Source organism: Canis aureus, chromosome 5, assembly GCF_053574225.1.
Source record: "Canis aureus isolate CA01 chromosome 5, VMU_Caureus_v.1.0, whole genome shotgun sequence".
NCBI lineage: Eukaryota > Metazoa > Chordata > Mammalia > Carnivora > Canidae > Canis > Canis aureus.
In genome coordinates this window covers 44,081,769-44,096,411 of record NC_135615.1, presented here as the reverse complement: position 1 = coordinate 44,096,411, position 14,643 = coordinate 44,081,769, and the positions used below count along the sequence as shown (strand labels likewise).

At 42.2% G+C, this 14,643-nt stretch overlaps 1 long non-coding RNA gene across 6 annotated transcripts in view; it reads left to right on the top strand.

Annotated features, from left to right (window-relative positions):
* Positions 1-64: 64 nt before the first annotated feature.
* LOC144314102 (uncharacterized) overlaps positions 65-14,643 on the top strand; it is a 33,807-nt gene continuing 19,228 nt past the window's right edge. For 4 of the 6 annotated variants that reach the window (XR_013379763.1, XR_013379764.1, XR_013379765.1 and 1 more), the window contains exons 1-3: positions 65-212; positions 2,500-2,646; positions 7,229-7,341. This is a non-coding gene — a long non-coding RNA (uncharacterized LOC144314102). Of the gene's footprint in view, positions 213-2,499; positions 2,647-7,228; positions 7,342-7,450; positions 8,262-10,813; positions 11,531-14,643 lie in introns of those variants that run through there. The other 2 variants (XR_013379767.1, XR_013379766.1) reach the window with 2 other exon arrangements.

The window sequence follows — 14,643 nt, the reverse complement described above, 5'->3', positions numbered from 1 at the left end:
TGGCTCTGGAGCTAGCCTTTGCTAAGGTAACATATTAATGAGTCATCAGAAGCTATAAATAGAACTCACCGTGAACTTCTGTCCACAAGTACACCACTGTTCCCACAAAAAGAGCTTTTACTAATGACAGAACATGGTCTGCTCACCACCGTTACAACCAAGGGGGGGTGTGGACCCAGATAACCACAACCTTGTGGGAAATGTTCCTTGAGGTATGATTTGCCAAGATGTCATTATGTACTCTCTTGGTCTCCCTTATAGGCAGTGAAGCACTTGTATTGTTTTCCTTAGGGATCATCATCGTGTGCACCAGACAAGATGTTCAATCTCTCTCGCATGAATCCCAGATGTTAACTACCTTAAGGCAGTTATTTATCTCCCTTCTCTTTGTCTCTTCCTCCTCTCCTTTCCAGCATATGGTATAGTAATCATATAGAACAATAGTGGGTGCATAGGAAGGCTCCATAAATATTTATTGAATGCATAGACGGATGTATAAGCGTGTTAACTTTATGCTTCCATATAAATACTCCAGAATTTTGACCTTTCATGTATACAAGTCGATAGAGTCAAGTCAGTTTCCTATGTAATACACATTATGTTCCCGCATCCAAAAATATATCTCCACCAAAATCACTACCATGTTTCCTCACACTTCTGCCCTGCTTGTTTCTTCGGGTAATAGTGAGGGTAGAAGAAAATATCACGTGGAAGCAGAGAGAGAGTGAACATCTTAAGATTGTGCCATTTGCCACACCTTCAGCCCAATTTCATACCAGTTCTAAAGGGAAGAGATGATACAAGAAAAATAAGATTGAGGAAAGAAGAGTGGTCAGAAATGGTGAAGTACCTAAAGTCTTGCTGAGGTAGACAGCCCCAGAGCTCTCCACCCTAGGAGTCTCTAAAGACACTGAGTTCTGGGGGAAGAAGTCCAGGAAGGAAGATAAAAAGTCAGCCAAACAAATGGTCTTGCCTACAAGTTTTCCTGATTGTCCCTCATCCCCATGACCAATCTGTAGTAACCGCTCCCGGGCAAGAAAGTCAAGGTGTGGGGGCGGGGGAGGGCTGTAAATTCATTTTTTCTCATGATCAGATGCAGTCTAGGTAGACAGGAAGCTGAGTCAGTGATCTCTTCCTCACCGGTTCCAGACTGAACTGTGACCTCCTTGTGATACTACCCCCCCTCCCAATCTCTCTTTTTCCTTCCCCCACATCATACAAAGCACCCCCTTCTCCAGGCCATCCTTCCACCTCTGCTTTATCTCAAGTACAGTCTTATCTGCCTTTCTCCCCTTCATGTTTCAGCTCATGAAACTTAATAGGGAAAAGGCAATGATGGCCAGACGAGTAAAAGACAAGTGTCAAAAATTCTGCAGTATTGAGACCAATCTATCTATCCATTCTATCCAATCTATCTTTCTATTTCAGGGAGAAAGGAAAAGGTAGAGAAAGGACTCCCCTGACATACTAGACAGGGTTCTTTGGAGCTAGTAAGAAAAAGGCCAAAGTGTGTCTTTTTCAGATTCTAAGATTCAGTCCTCCCAGAGATGCATGGAGCTTGGGATGACGCCTGCCTTTCGGAAGGACTTTCCACAGTTCACTGGGGCTTAGGGAAACCCTGAGGGATTGAGTTCGACTCTGAGCTCCAGTTCCCAACTATCTTCTCTCTCTGCTTGTCCCCTCATTGACGAAACAGCTGGGAACACACAAATCCCAGAAGAAGATGTTCATGTAGGATGATCCTCTGGTTTCAAAGGTGGCTAGAAACACAAGTGATACAGAAAAACAAAAACAGAAAGCATAAGGATATAGGGATTTTGAGGGAAACAGAGTCTGTAGACTCTGGATTTGAATAGGAAATGGAGGACCCAAGAGACCCAGAGAATCTATTCTTTGTCCCTCCACTTCAGTCTTTCCAGCAAAAGAAAAATCCAGAACTAAGACTAAGGTCACTCATTTCATTGTCCTATGCTTTTTTTTTTTTTTTTTTTTTTTTTAATCTCACACCCTGTCTGACTGGTTTGGCTCATATCTGCAGGGCTAGACATACTCGAGCACAGTCAGGGCTATGAATGTAAGGTTATCTTGTGCCAGTGTAATGAGGTGTGGTCTATTCATCTGTTGCAGTAAGCAGCTCTATCTCTGCTGATGAAAAGTAAAAACCCCAGAGGGATGGGAATTGATAGGCAGCCAATCGCAAGCATCCACAGTTATTCTGTAAAATGTCTCAACAGACTCTAGAGCTGGCATGTCCCTGGTAACCTTCCGTGAGAAGAATGCCAGCCACACAGCTCTGCTCCAGGAGAAGCTGGACCCGGGCTTAATGCCAATTCCTTAGAGCTCTGCTTACACCAAAGCAGAATTGTGGTGACCTAGAATTCTAGATCCGTTCCAACCAGGAGCACCCTCCAAGAGCACTTAAACTACAGGTTTACCTTCTAACCACCAAAAGTTATTAAGACTCCCCAAACTTTCTAAAGAAAATTCCTTTTGTTACAGATCCATGAGTTGAAGATAGGGCCCACTTCCGAGGCTGTTATCTTGAGGCCAGCGTCTAACAAATACAGACAACTTGAATATGAAAGCCTCCTAAGATCAGGACTTCCCAACATCAGAATCACCTGGGAAGCATCGCTTTTAGTTGAGGTAAAATTTATATACTATAATATTAACTATTAATCATTTTAAAGCGTACAGTTCAGTGGCATTTCATACATTCACAGTGCTGTGTATCCATAACCTATATCTCTTTCTAAGACCTTTTCATCACCCTGAAAGGACACTCTGCACCCATTAAGAATTCATACCTGCGGAGCATTTTAAAAGTATATATTCCAAGGCCTCACACCCAAGTGATTGTAATTCAGTGAGTATAGAAATGTTTTCTACAAGTTTCCAGGTATCCCATTCCTAGATATTCTGTTCCCAGAAGAAATGATAATGTGTGTCCACCAGAGATCTATATATGAATGATTATAGCAGCTTTACTCATAATCATCCAAACTTGAGAATAACTGAAGTATCTCTCAGTTGGAGATATAAAACAAACTGTGATAAATCCCTATAATGGAATGGTACTCAGCAATTAAAATGGGATAAGTTTTTGAACAAAAATGAGGATGAGGGGCTTCTGGGTGGCTCAGGGCATTAAGTGCCCAATTCTTGATTTTGGCTCATGTCAGAATCTCATAGTCATGAGATCAAGTCCCATGTTGGGCTGCATGCTGAGCATGGGGTTTGCTCAAGCTTCTCTCTCTCCCTCTGCCCTTCCCCCTGCTCACACATGTTTTCTCAAAAACAAAAACAAAAAAAACAAGGATGAACCTTTAGTGGAGGAATCCACTTTCCATACTGTATTCCACTTATATGACATTCTGGAAAATGCAGATTCATTGTTTTTTAGAGTGTAAGGGCGGAGGGTAGGTAGTTTTGGGTAAAAAGAGATAGCATAGGGTGCTGGAGTGGCTTAGTTATTGAGCATCTGCCTTTGGCTCAGGGCATGAGCCCTGGGTCTTGGGATCAAGTCTTGCTTCAGGTTCCCCATAGGGAGCCTGCTTCTCCCTCTGCCTATGTCTCTGTGTCTCTCGTGAATTAAAAAAATAAAATCTTCTTTTAAAAAAAAGAAGGGGGGGGAGATAGCACAGGGAATTTGGGGAGGCGTGATGAAACAGTTTTGGATCTTGACTGTGATGACAGTAACGAGCCTTTGTCCCAATGCATAGAACTTGACACTGAAAAGTGACTTTTACTCTACTTAAAGATTTTTATTTATTTATTTATTTTTGAGAGAGAGAGAGAGAACTCTGTGCAGGAGCATACACATGAGCAGGGGGAGGGACAGGGCAGAGGGAGAGAGAAAATCCCAAGCAGTCTCCACTGCAGAGCTCAGAATCCCATGTGAAGCTGGATCCCATGACTCTGAGATCATGACCTGAGCTGAAATCACAAGTTGTACACTTAACCGACAGAACCACCCAGGTGCCCCTTACTCCATTTAAATTTAAAAATAAACTGGGAAACATTTTATTTTATTTTTTTTCTGGGAAACATTTTAAACATTTTAAACCTCTCTAGGTGTTTATGATGTGTAGCCTGTTTGGGAAATGAGTACATAGATAATGCTGGACAACCTAGTTATTCTATAACCCAGTTGAGTTGCACTTTGGACACCTGGGACCAGCCAACTTACCATTACTATTTCTCTGGTTATTATCACAGTATTTGGATTTTGCACAGACTAAAAGTACAGGAGTAAGTCGCCATGCCCAGGAGTATGGTATATATCTGAGTATTAGCAGATCACAGGACACGGGCTATGCAGTGATTTTATAACAGTGTTTGCCAAACTAAAACCACCACAGCAAATGTGGTGACTTTAGAGCTTTCTTTAAAAATATGAGTTCTACTTTCTCTCTTAGATTAATTATAATCAGAGTAATATGGAAATCATTTACAGTGATGGAGATTAGAATACAACCTATGAATTTCCAAAAACATCACATGTAACAGCTGAAACATCATGTTTAACAATTTATTTTTAAAATCAATCCCAAATCAGAAACCAAAAACAAGTTTTTATATGATAAACCCAATGATCCTAACCAACACCAATGTAAGTCATTTTGGTTATTTTCCTAAAATTTGATTTTCAAATTTCACATAGAGGAAAATAAGACTGACATATTTGACAGTAGCCTCCTCACAGAGCCCTGGATCCCTTTATTTGTGAAAATCTGTGGAAAACAAATGAAAATCATGGGCAGATGTTTATGTGGGACACCAGCCCCCCTTGGTTATGGGGCTAGACTTGTGCTCAGTCTCACTTGAAAAAAAAAAAAAAAACCACCCATATCCTGCTGTGGCTGATCATCTATCTACTCAAACAAGGTGGCTAAAATACAAATAGAAACTCCCAGGTATAAGAAGAAAAAAGCAAGAAGCAGGCAATGGTTAGATGCAAAGATAATGCTAATTTCAACTGTGAGACAAAGGAAGGAAAAACATCACAAAACAAAACATGTAGTGAGGTAGATCCTATCTGATGTTTCTGTCCCTGTAGAATATATTTTCTAATTTGCCAATCTCTTTGCTTGCCCTAATCTCAAACTATTTCTAACACTATTGCTTCCTCATCAGTTTGCAAACCCTAGCTACAGCTCTCTCTCAGGCATTCTGTTCACATTGCTTCTTTTTTTAGAGCTGCTTGTGCCCAAGAGGGAGGAAATGGAGCTACAAGTGTTTCCTTTCCATTCAAGACTGGCACTTGTAGTGGGGGAGGTAGGTAGCTGAGGACTAGCAGCTTGCTCCCAGCAGCTTGAGATAGCACTGAGTTTTCTTTCCTATAAGCCTCTCTTGAAGTCCTTGTGTTGTAAATTATTTATAAATTTTATCACAACCTCCAGGAAGCAAACAGGACCAGTTTTCCTGACGCCACATGGCTCAGCAGACTTTTCAGATGTATACTCCATTGTATATCCCAGCTTCTATTGCCCCACTCCCCAAAAGTCCATCCAGCTAGAAAGCGCATTAAAGGCTCATTATGTCATGGGTCCCCAGGCAAAACTTCTTCCATGAAGGAGTTAGACCCTTCCTCAAACTGAGAATAGGGTGTGTTCTTCATCTTTGCTATCTAAGCACCTCTAAGTGAGGAGGAGTATGTACAGAACTGGGCATCTAGCTATAGGCAGGTGTTCTTTTTTTTTTTTTTCAAGATTTTATTTATTTATTCATCAGAGACACAGAAAGAGAGGCAGAGACACAGGCAGAGGGAGAAGCAGGCTCCATGCTGGGAGCCCGATGGCAGACTCAGTCCCAGGACCCCAGGATCATGCCCTGAGCCAAAGGCAGACGCTCAACCACTGAGCCACCCAGGCATCCCTAGGCAGGGTTCTATCCAATTTTACACACATATATAATATATTATATATACTACATATTTATAGATATATGATTTAAAATAAAAATAATGTTTGGGGGGTTGTACAAATTTGTCCTTTTTTTTTTTTTTTTAGATTTTATTTATTTATTCATGAGAGATACAGAGAGAGAGAGAGAGAGAGGCAGAGATACAGGCAGAGGGAGAAGCAGGCTCCATGCAGGGAGCCTGACGTGGGACTCGATCCCAGGTCTCCAGGATTAGGCCCTGGGCTGAAGGCAGGGGCTAAACCGCTGAGCCACCTGGGCTGCCCGGTTGTACAAATTTGATAGCAAACAATGACTCTTCAGGAAAATTGCCACATATGGTCTGTAAGTGACAGATATATGTGCACTAGGTCAGAGAGGGAAGGGCACCTATTGGCTCATATAACCAGGAAGGACCAGGAAAAGAGTGACTGAGGGGCCCCAAACCCCTAGTTCACTTTTCCTCTCTGCCTCTTGCTTCTGCTTCTGTCTGCAAGTGGAGGACATGGCAGGATTTGGGGACCCACAGTTCAGTTTCACCAGCAAAGAGAAAAGAAAGAATGTAACATGCTTGTACACACACACACACCAATCATATTTGTAGGATTTAGGCAGCATATTGGAGAAATGGGGTACAAAGGAACTCTTCCCCCAAAAGAAGAAGGAGAGCACAGAGGTGGCTCCTGTGGGAATTGTCCTGAGCCAGAAGTAGATTATTTTTATCTTGAGGCTTCATATTCTCCAGAATACATTTAAGTCCGTTTGAAAAGCAGACACACATGTGGTATCTCAGATGCTTCGAATTCGATGGCCCATGGAGTTCCCCAGTGAAACACTTCTTTCTCCGATAGGACATTTGATGGTTGGTGAGAGCTTCAGGAATCTGTGGGAGATCGAGGCGATGACAAAGAGTTACAAAACTTTTTTAGAAAAAAAAATTAATTAATTAGTGTTGGGTTAGGGATGAGAGAAAAGGGTAGAAGGAAGGAAGGGAGAGAGAAGAATGTCAGCGTGAGGCTCGACGTTACATTAAAAACTCCCCAGTAGTGAAAAGGCCAAGGAATTCCTAAACTTAGGCGATGTAACATTAAATTTGAAGTTGTGTTTCCGCGGCGCAGGTCCTGTGACAGGGACAGATCAGGTGCTCTACCAAACCCGTTTTCTTCATGGGCTGGAAACTGGACTACGTTTCCCAGCGTCCCTTGCAGTTAGGTACAGTCACGTGGCTAGTTCTAGCCAATGGGATCCGGCAGGGGTGGGGCCGCCCCCTCCAGGCCTGGCTTACACAGCTACCCCTGTAACCTCCACTCTCTTCCCTCTCCTGCAGGCTGGCCGTAGAAGACCAAGTGGAGGGCGCCATGACCCCAGCTGAACTTAGAGCCACCAGATGCACGAAGGCTCTGTCTGTCCCCTTGCCACCTCCATGGGACAATGATATGAGTAAGAGAATATCCTTTTGCTATTGCTAAGTTATTGCCGTTGAGGCTTGATTGTTATAGCAGTTGACTTATGCTGACAAATGCAAACTTTTTCACCCCTACCCCCTCAGATCTTCAAAATACACACAAATGTCCTGTGAGAGTGGGAGTCCTGTAGCAATCATAAAGGAGGCTGAATTGCACAGCTGGGTTCACATGGCGTGGAACAGAAACCACATTTACAGGGAGTAATATATTCAATAATCTAAACCGACAGCAAAAGCAGGAGTTTGAGGCCAGAGGTGACCATGAGGCCATAAACTCCTTGGGAATTTGCAAAGTGTTGGAATGGACTTTGGCTTCTGCAGAGCATGGAATAAGGGAGGTTTCAGGAACCTTATCAAGATCTGAAGGGAATGACATATGGATTGCGTTGTTATTTTTTTGTGGTACAGGGTGCTAGGAGTGAAAAAAGTTTTTGACTCACATGTCAAGGATGGAAATTGAATAATGCTTCTGACCACAAAATCCTTAAATAATACTTAAATGACTTGGATGCTTACAGAATTATTTTGCTTGGAGAAATCCTTGATAGACAGCTGAATGGAATCTGTTTAACTGGCAGTGAGAGAGAAACTAGGAGATCTATACTTCCCCTGGCTGTCCAGCCTAAATTACATTCTCCCCATTTTTTGTCTCCCATAGCATGCTGTGGTTTCCCTTTAAGGCATTAATTAGATATTTATTATGGCATTTATTTTTTAGATGTGTCCCCCCTGCTAGAATCTAAGCTCAATGAGGACAAGGACTGTGTCTCTTTCATCCCCCAATTTACACCCGGCATCTGGCATAGTGCCTGGCACCCACTTCATGCATATTTGTTGCAACAAAATGAAATCTGTACCTGTGAGAGCCTCACATGAGCACCTTTTAGCCTCAGAGAATTCATCTCCTAACTTAGGTTTGAAAGATCATATATTTCTTAGCTATCTGATGATTTGAAAATGCATTATTACCTTTATGTAAAGAGAAAGATGGCATTTATCATATATGAATATGGTAGGAGTTCTCATCCGTGAATCTTATAACCCCAGTAGCTATGTAGGGTTGTTATTATTATTGATGACATCTGCTTCTCCCTAGAAAATGTGTGAATCCTTTTCCCATGGGTTATAGTTTCGGTTGAGTTTCAAAATAAGAGTGTCTCTTTCCTTCAATCCCGGCAGCACACTGTTAAGTAAATAGCCTTCCTGGCTGAACCTCAGCTGACCTGCCTACTGGAACCTTTCTTATCAGAGTTCCAGGAATGATTACTTTTGTTTTTTAAGAACAAGATATTGAAAGAGCATAGTGGTATCCTTCCCCCCGCCCCCCCGATGACTTTGTATGCCTCTGGCAGTTCTTCCTCACACAGTACAGCTTAAACTCATAATTATGCTTTTCCTCACCATTTCCCACCCTCTCCCAGCCACTGGAATGCAAAGTCGAAACTTCAACCTTCACACCCTTTTAGGAGGTTTTAATCATTTTGTGCATATTTATGTCGAATATATACTTACCTCTTTTTCATCATTTGCTTATAAGCTTATTGGGGCAGATTTGGCAAATACCTACTGATTTTCTTTATTCCTTCATTCTGACAATATGTCCCTGAGATTCTTTCTCAGAATGGTAGGAAAAAAATGAAGAAGAATATCTTGGTTCCTGAGACAAAGAAGAAAATGCAGATCTGTTGTTAGAATGACTAGGATTTAATTCTGAGGTGACACTTGATTGGATGTTCAGCACATAGTTAGTCCACAGTAAATATTAGCATACTGCTTACTTCTCTCAGTGACTTTCTAGAGCCTAGTAGTGAGAAAGATTATAAAGCCACTTCTAAGCTTAGAGAGGAAGAAAATGCCATGATCTATTATCCCTGTCACCTTGGGTACAATAAACAAGCTCAGAATAACTTACTGAATTAGTGAAGTTCACAGAGACGCTGCACATAAGTGAACTTTTGATGACTCTAAACATTGGTAGAGTATCCAGATGTCATTTACTGCCAATAACTGCCCTGTGCAAACCAGGAGCCACTAGCAAGACATGGCAATTTGAATTCATTAAAACTAAATGAAAATTGGGGTGCTTGGCTGGCTCAGTCATAAGAGCGTGAGACTCTTGATCTTAGGGTCATGATTTTGAGCCCCACATTGGATGTAGAACTTACTAAGAATAAATAAGTAAGCTTTTTAAAAAACTAAACGAAATAAAAAATGCAATTTCTTGCATTTTAAGTGCTTGGTAGTCCCATGTACTGTTGGCTACTCTATTGGATAGCGCAGACCTAGGACATTCTCATCATTTCAGAAAGTTCTGTTGGATGGAGATGCTCTCTAGGAATAGTTAGAAAATGGTGCTAATGCTTAAAGGACATACACTTATATGTAGCCCACAGTAACAGTGTTTTACAAATTTGTTCAATTAGTGTGTACACTTTTTTGCTTTGTTTAGTGAGCACACTTTTTAGTCCTTGAAGAATAATGAATTAAACTGTCCCTCAGCTAGCCACTGAATATTTAAAGAAGTCTCAGTGGTTGACAACACTATAGCTGGTTTCACTTGCTGGGGAATAAAGCTCAGAAGATGAAAATCAAAAGATTAACTCTTATTTTCTTGCAAGTGATAAAAAGGAGTCATCATAGTTAGGGTTTTTGAGGCTGAGTAGGTGTTTGGGGTTTGAGAGCTAGTCACTACCACATGACCAACCTCACTATAAAATATTGATACCACTTGAACTAAGTCATCCCAAATGTTTCACACTCAGACTATAATACCATAGAGGGATTTTCTGAAGATTGAGTAGCCTGTGAGAACGGATTGGCGGGGCGGGGAGTGGCGGCATTTTGAAAGCTATGGTAGGAATCAAAGTGGGCATTGCTGGCGGCTCTGAGGAAGGTGGGAGCAGAGAAGATGAAGAGGAGGGAGGAAATTCATCTTCATTCATCTAGTACAGGCAAGATGTACTAAGGGCCTCTGCATGTGATACGAGGTCCCATCTTTTGACCAAAGACCGACAAGTTCCTACTGGAACAAGAAGCATGTTAGCAACTTCTCTCCTCAGTGTAGAGGCTTTGGCCACTGCCATGTCCTCAAGGAGGGAGGAGGAAGGGAAAGGAGCAGGACTCGGGCAGAGGAAAAGGAAAGAAGGAAGGTTGCAGACGATTGACCACAACCCAGCCAGAGCCAGCACTCAGAGCTACAGAAACCATTACCCAGAGCCCTCCTTCACCTGTTCTTAGATAAGCATCATCTCTCTCCACTCTCCACTCCCTACCTCCACTTGGCCTCTGCTCTGGTTGTTGTCAGAGCGGAGGGAACAAGGAAGGACAGATTGCTTTAGACTTTGGCATCTTCCACATATTTTCAGCAACTGACAGTATCCGTGAAATAGAAATAAGAGATAAATTTATTTGGAGAAGATTAACATTACTTCCAATGGATCTGATTAGGTACCCAGTTGACTCAACCAGAAACCAGAAACCTTCTGGAATTCCTAAGAAAGGGACCACACCTCTGTTCTTCTGGAAATTAAAGAAAGACAGCCGAGGACCACCTAAACTGCCCAAACCGTGAGCAAGGGATGTCCACACTTACAGCCCTTTTGAGAGAAAACAAAGTAGTTTTACTTCCTTAGTGCAGCCAAGCCCAAGTAAGATAGATTTATATTCTGGCTGTTTTATTTTTAACGCATGCTACAGAGGAATTGGAGCCAGAAGACATGAATTCAACTCTTCTTTTATCAGCTTTATGACTTTAGGCCAAGCGTTTAATTAGGCTCTCTGAATCTTAATATGGTCACTTTTCAAATAGGATTAATAAAAGTGCATGGCAAGTCGACTCAAATGTGCTCCAATGTGTAGGAGTCATTTGAAATTGAAAATAGCCAGAGAGAGGGAAATTCTGATATAATTAGACCGTGGTCTGTGCCTGGAAGGACTATCACTGTGGAACTGCTAGTCCATTGTCCCAGGACGCACAGAAGCCGCAGGGAAGTACAGGTGTGCTAGAGAGCAACACCGCGTCCGTGGGCTGATCTTGTGAAGCCCACCAGCCCTTCTCCCGGAGCCGTAGGCCCTCAGGGATGTGAGAGCATATGAGCTCCATTCCTGAGCCACAGTTTGGTCACTTTTGCCTGGTTTCAAAGTGCTTCCTTCATGTGACCTGAATAGACTTTTAAGGCAAATAAACATTGTGTTTGAGCCTCAGAGGACTGTATTTGCTGTTAGTCATATGTTTGTCTCATTGGGGTGAATAACAGCCTGTAAATATCTAAAGCTTCACCCTACAAGTGTTATTGTGCACTTCTTCTTTAGTTACTAAGTGTGAAGAGAAACATACCTACAAGGCGGCTATGTGTGTTTTTTAACCAAAGGTTTGTGCCTTATAAGCCAGGCAGAGCAAGATCGAGGCTGCACTGAGGCAAGAATTCCTAAAGCATTCTCCAGAGTTGTCCTGGCACATTCAGGAGGCCTCCAGCAATTAATCCACAAATTGGGAGACATATTAACCTAACTAATAAAAGGGTATATGCCCAAGATTTTAGACAGCCAAGGTTTCAGCAAAGTTTTATGCAACCTGTGGAAAGTCTGTAGACCTCAGTTTCTCCAACTGTAAAATGAGGGTTAGGTAACCCTTAGGGACCTAAATTCCCCACACCAAATCTCTCTATCTGGACCAGTACTACAAAAAATTTCAATTTCTCCACTTTTTCCTGAGTTCCTTTGGGGAAAGGTGACCATCCTTGGAGCTCAAGGGGATCCTTGCCCCAAGGATGTCTCTTTAGAGGGACTCTAGCTTTTCTCTGGATGCCTTGCTCCACACAGATCAAGGAGTCAGCAGGCCAAGGGATATGCCCACCAGGAGCCCACTCTACACTCCCTGTATTAGGGACTTGGACTATCCAAGGGACTTGGACTATCAGCTTGGACTATTGTAACAGAATACTACAGACTCAGGGGTGCTTAAACAACAGAAATTTATTTTTTCACAGCTCTAGAGACTAGAATTCTGCAATCAGTAGTGTGTCAATAAGGACAATTTCTGGTGAGAACTCTATTTCTTGCTTGCAGATGGGCACCTTCTGTCTTCACATGGCCTTTCCTCCGTGCAAAGACAGGGAGAGAGCAAGCTCTCTGTTGTCTCTTTTCATAAGGACACCAATCCCATCGGATCAGGGACCCAGCCCACTAACCTTATTCAACCTTACTTATTTTCTTAGAGGTCCCATTTCTAAATAAGCCATATTGGGAGTTAGAACTTCAATAAATGAATTTGGGAGTTGGAGGCAGAGGACACAGATATTCAGTATATAACACTCCCCTTCCTGAATAGTTCATGGTACCCAAGACAATGGAATTTTCTGCCCAAAGAGCTCAGGCCACATTGCACAATATCTGCCTGAGATTTCCCTGAGCGAGGTGGCACATTGCCATCACTGGGATGTATATGGGGTGGGAGTTCTGGGCTTGACCTTGGACACTGAAGCAGGAAGAAGAAGAAGGCAAGAAGGGAAGAGGGTAGAGGCCAGGGCCTGGAGACCAGGGGCTGGACACTGGCTCTCTCTGTCCCTCCAGCTTCTTCTGGCATGCAACTCTGAGAATTCTGCATCCCAACCTGAATTTCCAGGTTGTTGAGAGGTGTATTTGTCAAGATAGGAGGATAGAAAACGTTTAACAGATTTTAACTTGATATATAACTTCTAAATATTTAAAATATGGTAGGTGGGCTACATTTATTACATTCTCTCCCAGTACCCTCCAAATGTGAGTGCAGACCTGGTGGCAGGTTGTCCCAGTTTCTTTGGACTCTCTTTTCAACTCCTACTCTGATGAATTAGCCAGTGTTAATCAGGTAATGAAGTTAAGGAGAGTAATATTAGTCTAATTCTACCTGAGATCAGGTTCTTGACTCACTACTATTCCTGACAGGAATTCTGTTATGATTCTTACATCATAATATTAACTAATACTTACTTAATCCAGACTTGCCATGTGCCAGTTATTGTTCTAAGCCCTTTATATATATTAACTCACTTGATCTGACAAATTATAAAATAATGTTATTATCTTCATTTTACACACAAAGACATAGAAACACAGAGGGATTAGGAAACTTGCCTCTAAAGATTTGAACCGACAGTTTGGCCTTAAAATCCTGCTCCTAGGGATCCCTGGGTGGCGCAGCGGTTTAGCGCCTGCCTTTGGCCCAGGGCGCGATCCTGGAGACCCAGGATCGAATCCCACGTCAGTCTCCCGGTGCATGGAGCCTGCTTCTCCCTCTGCCTATGTCTCTGCCTCTCTCTCTCTCTGTGTGTGACTATCATAAAAAAAAAAAAAAAAAAAAAAAAAATCCTGCTCCTAACCATTATGCTATAGCCTCCTCAAATAAAAACTAATATTTAGTGAGCACTCCCTGTAGACCAGACCCTGTACTAGTACTATGAGGTTGGTACTATTATTTCCCCATTTTATAGGTAAAGAAACTGTACTTTAGGAAGGTAAAAAAAAATGCATCCAGATATACACTCCTAACAAGATATGTTGGTTGACTTGAACATGGGTATTCTGGTCCCAAGCACATGCCCTTAACTAGACCCATTCTGCTTGCTTGATGACCATTCCTTGAAGGAGAACACACAGGTGGTGAGCCTGGACATATCACTGGGTCAAATGGTGACGGTTACCACAGAGGAAATCCATCTCTACTCAACAAAGAAATAGGGTGTTTTGAGTAATAGGGTTTGAGGAAGTTAAATGGATTCAGATTGCAGGTCATGTTAAACATTGGGAAATATACTTGCATTTTTAGTTCCTGTGGCTTTGATATGAAATCTCAGAGTGAATCATTACCATCACATTCTGACTTTAAGCATGTCTTTAGTCCCAGTAACAGTGATTTATTCCTCAGGAATTTATGAGCAACTTGAAAGAGGTGGGCTCTGAAGCAACCTCACCTTTGGGTTTCTGATAGTAAACTGGCTTTCTCCACAAGGAAGAATTTTGAATCTACGTTTGGGTTTGTCAACTACAAGGCTTTTCTTATGACATCTCAGCTCTACTTTGGGACATTGTTCACATCCTCATTGATGTGCTCGAAAGCTGGAAATAAGATGATATGAAGAATGTCCAAAACCACATTGTCATCCCTCCTTCATAGACTCATATCTAAAGGTTCTCTCAAAGCCACAGGGGTCATTGAGGGACAAAATGGGTAGCAACACCTCACTCTTCTGCCCCAACTCTCATGACCACAGTGGTCTGGCATGACATCATCTGTTATT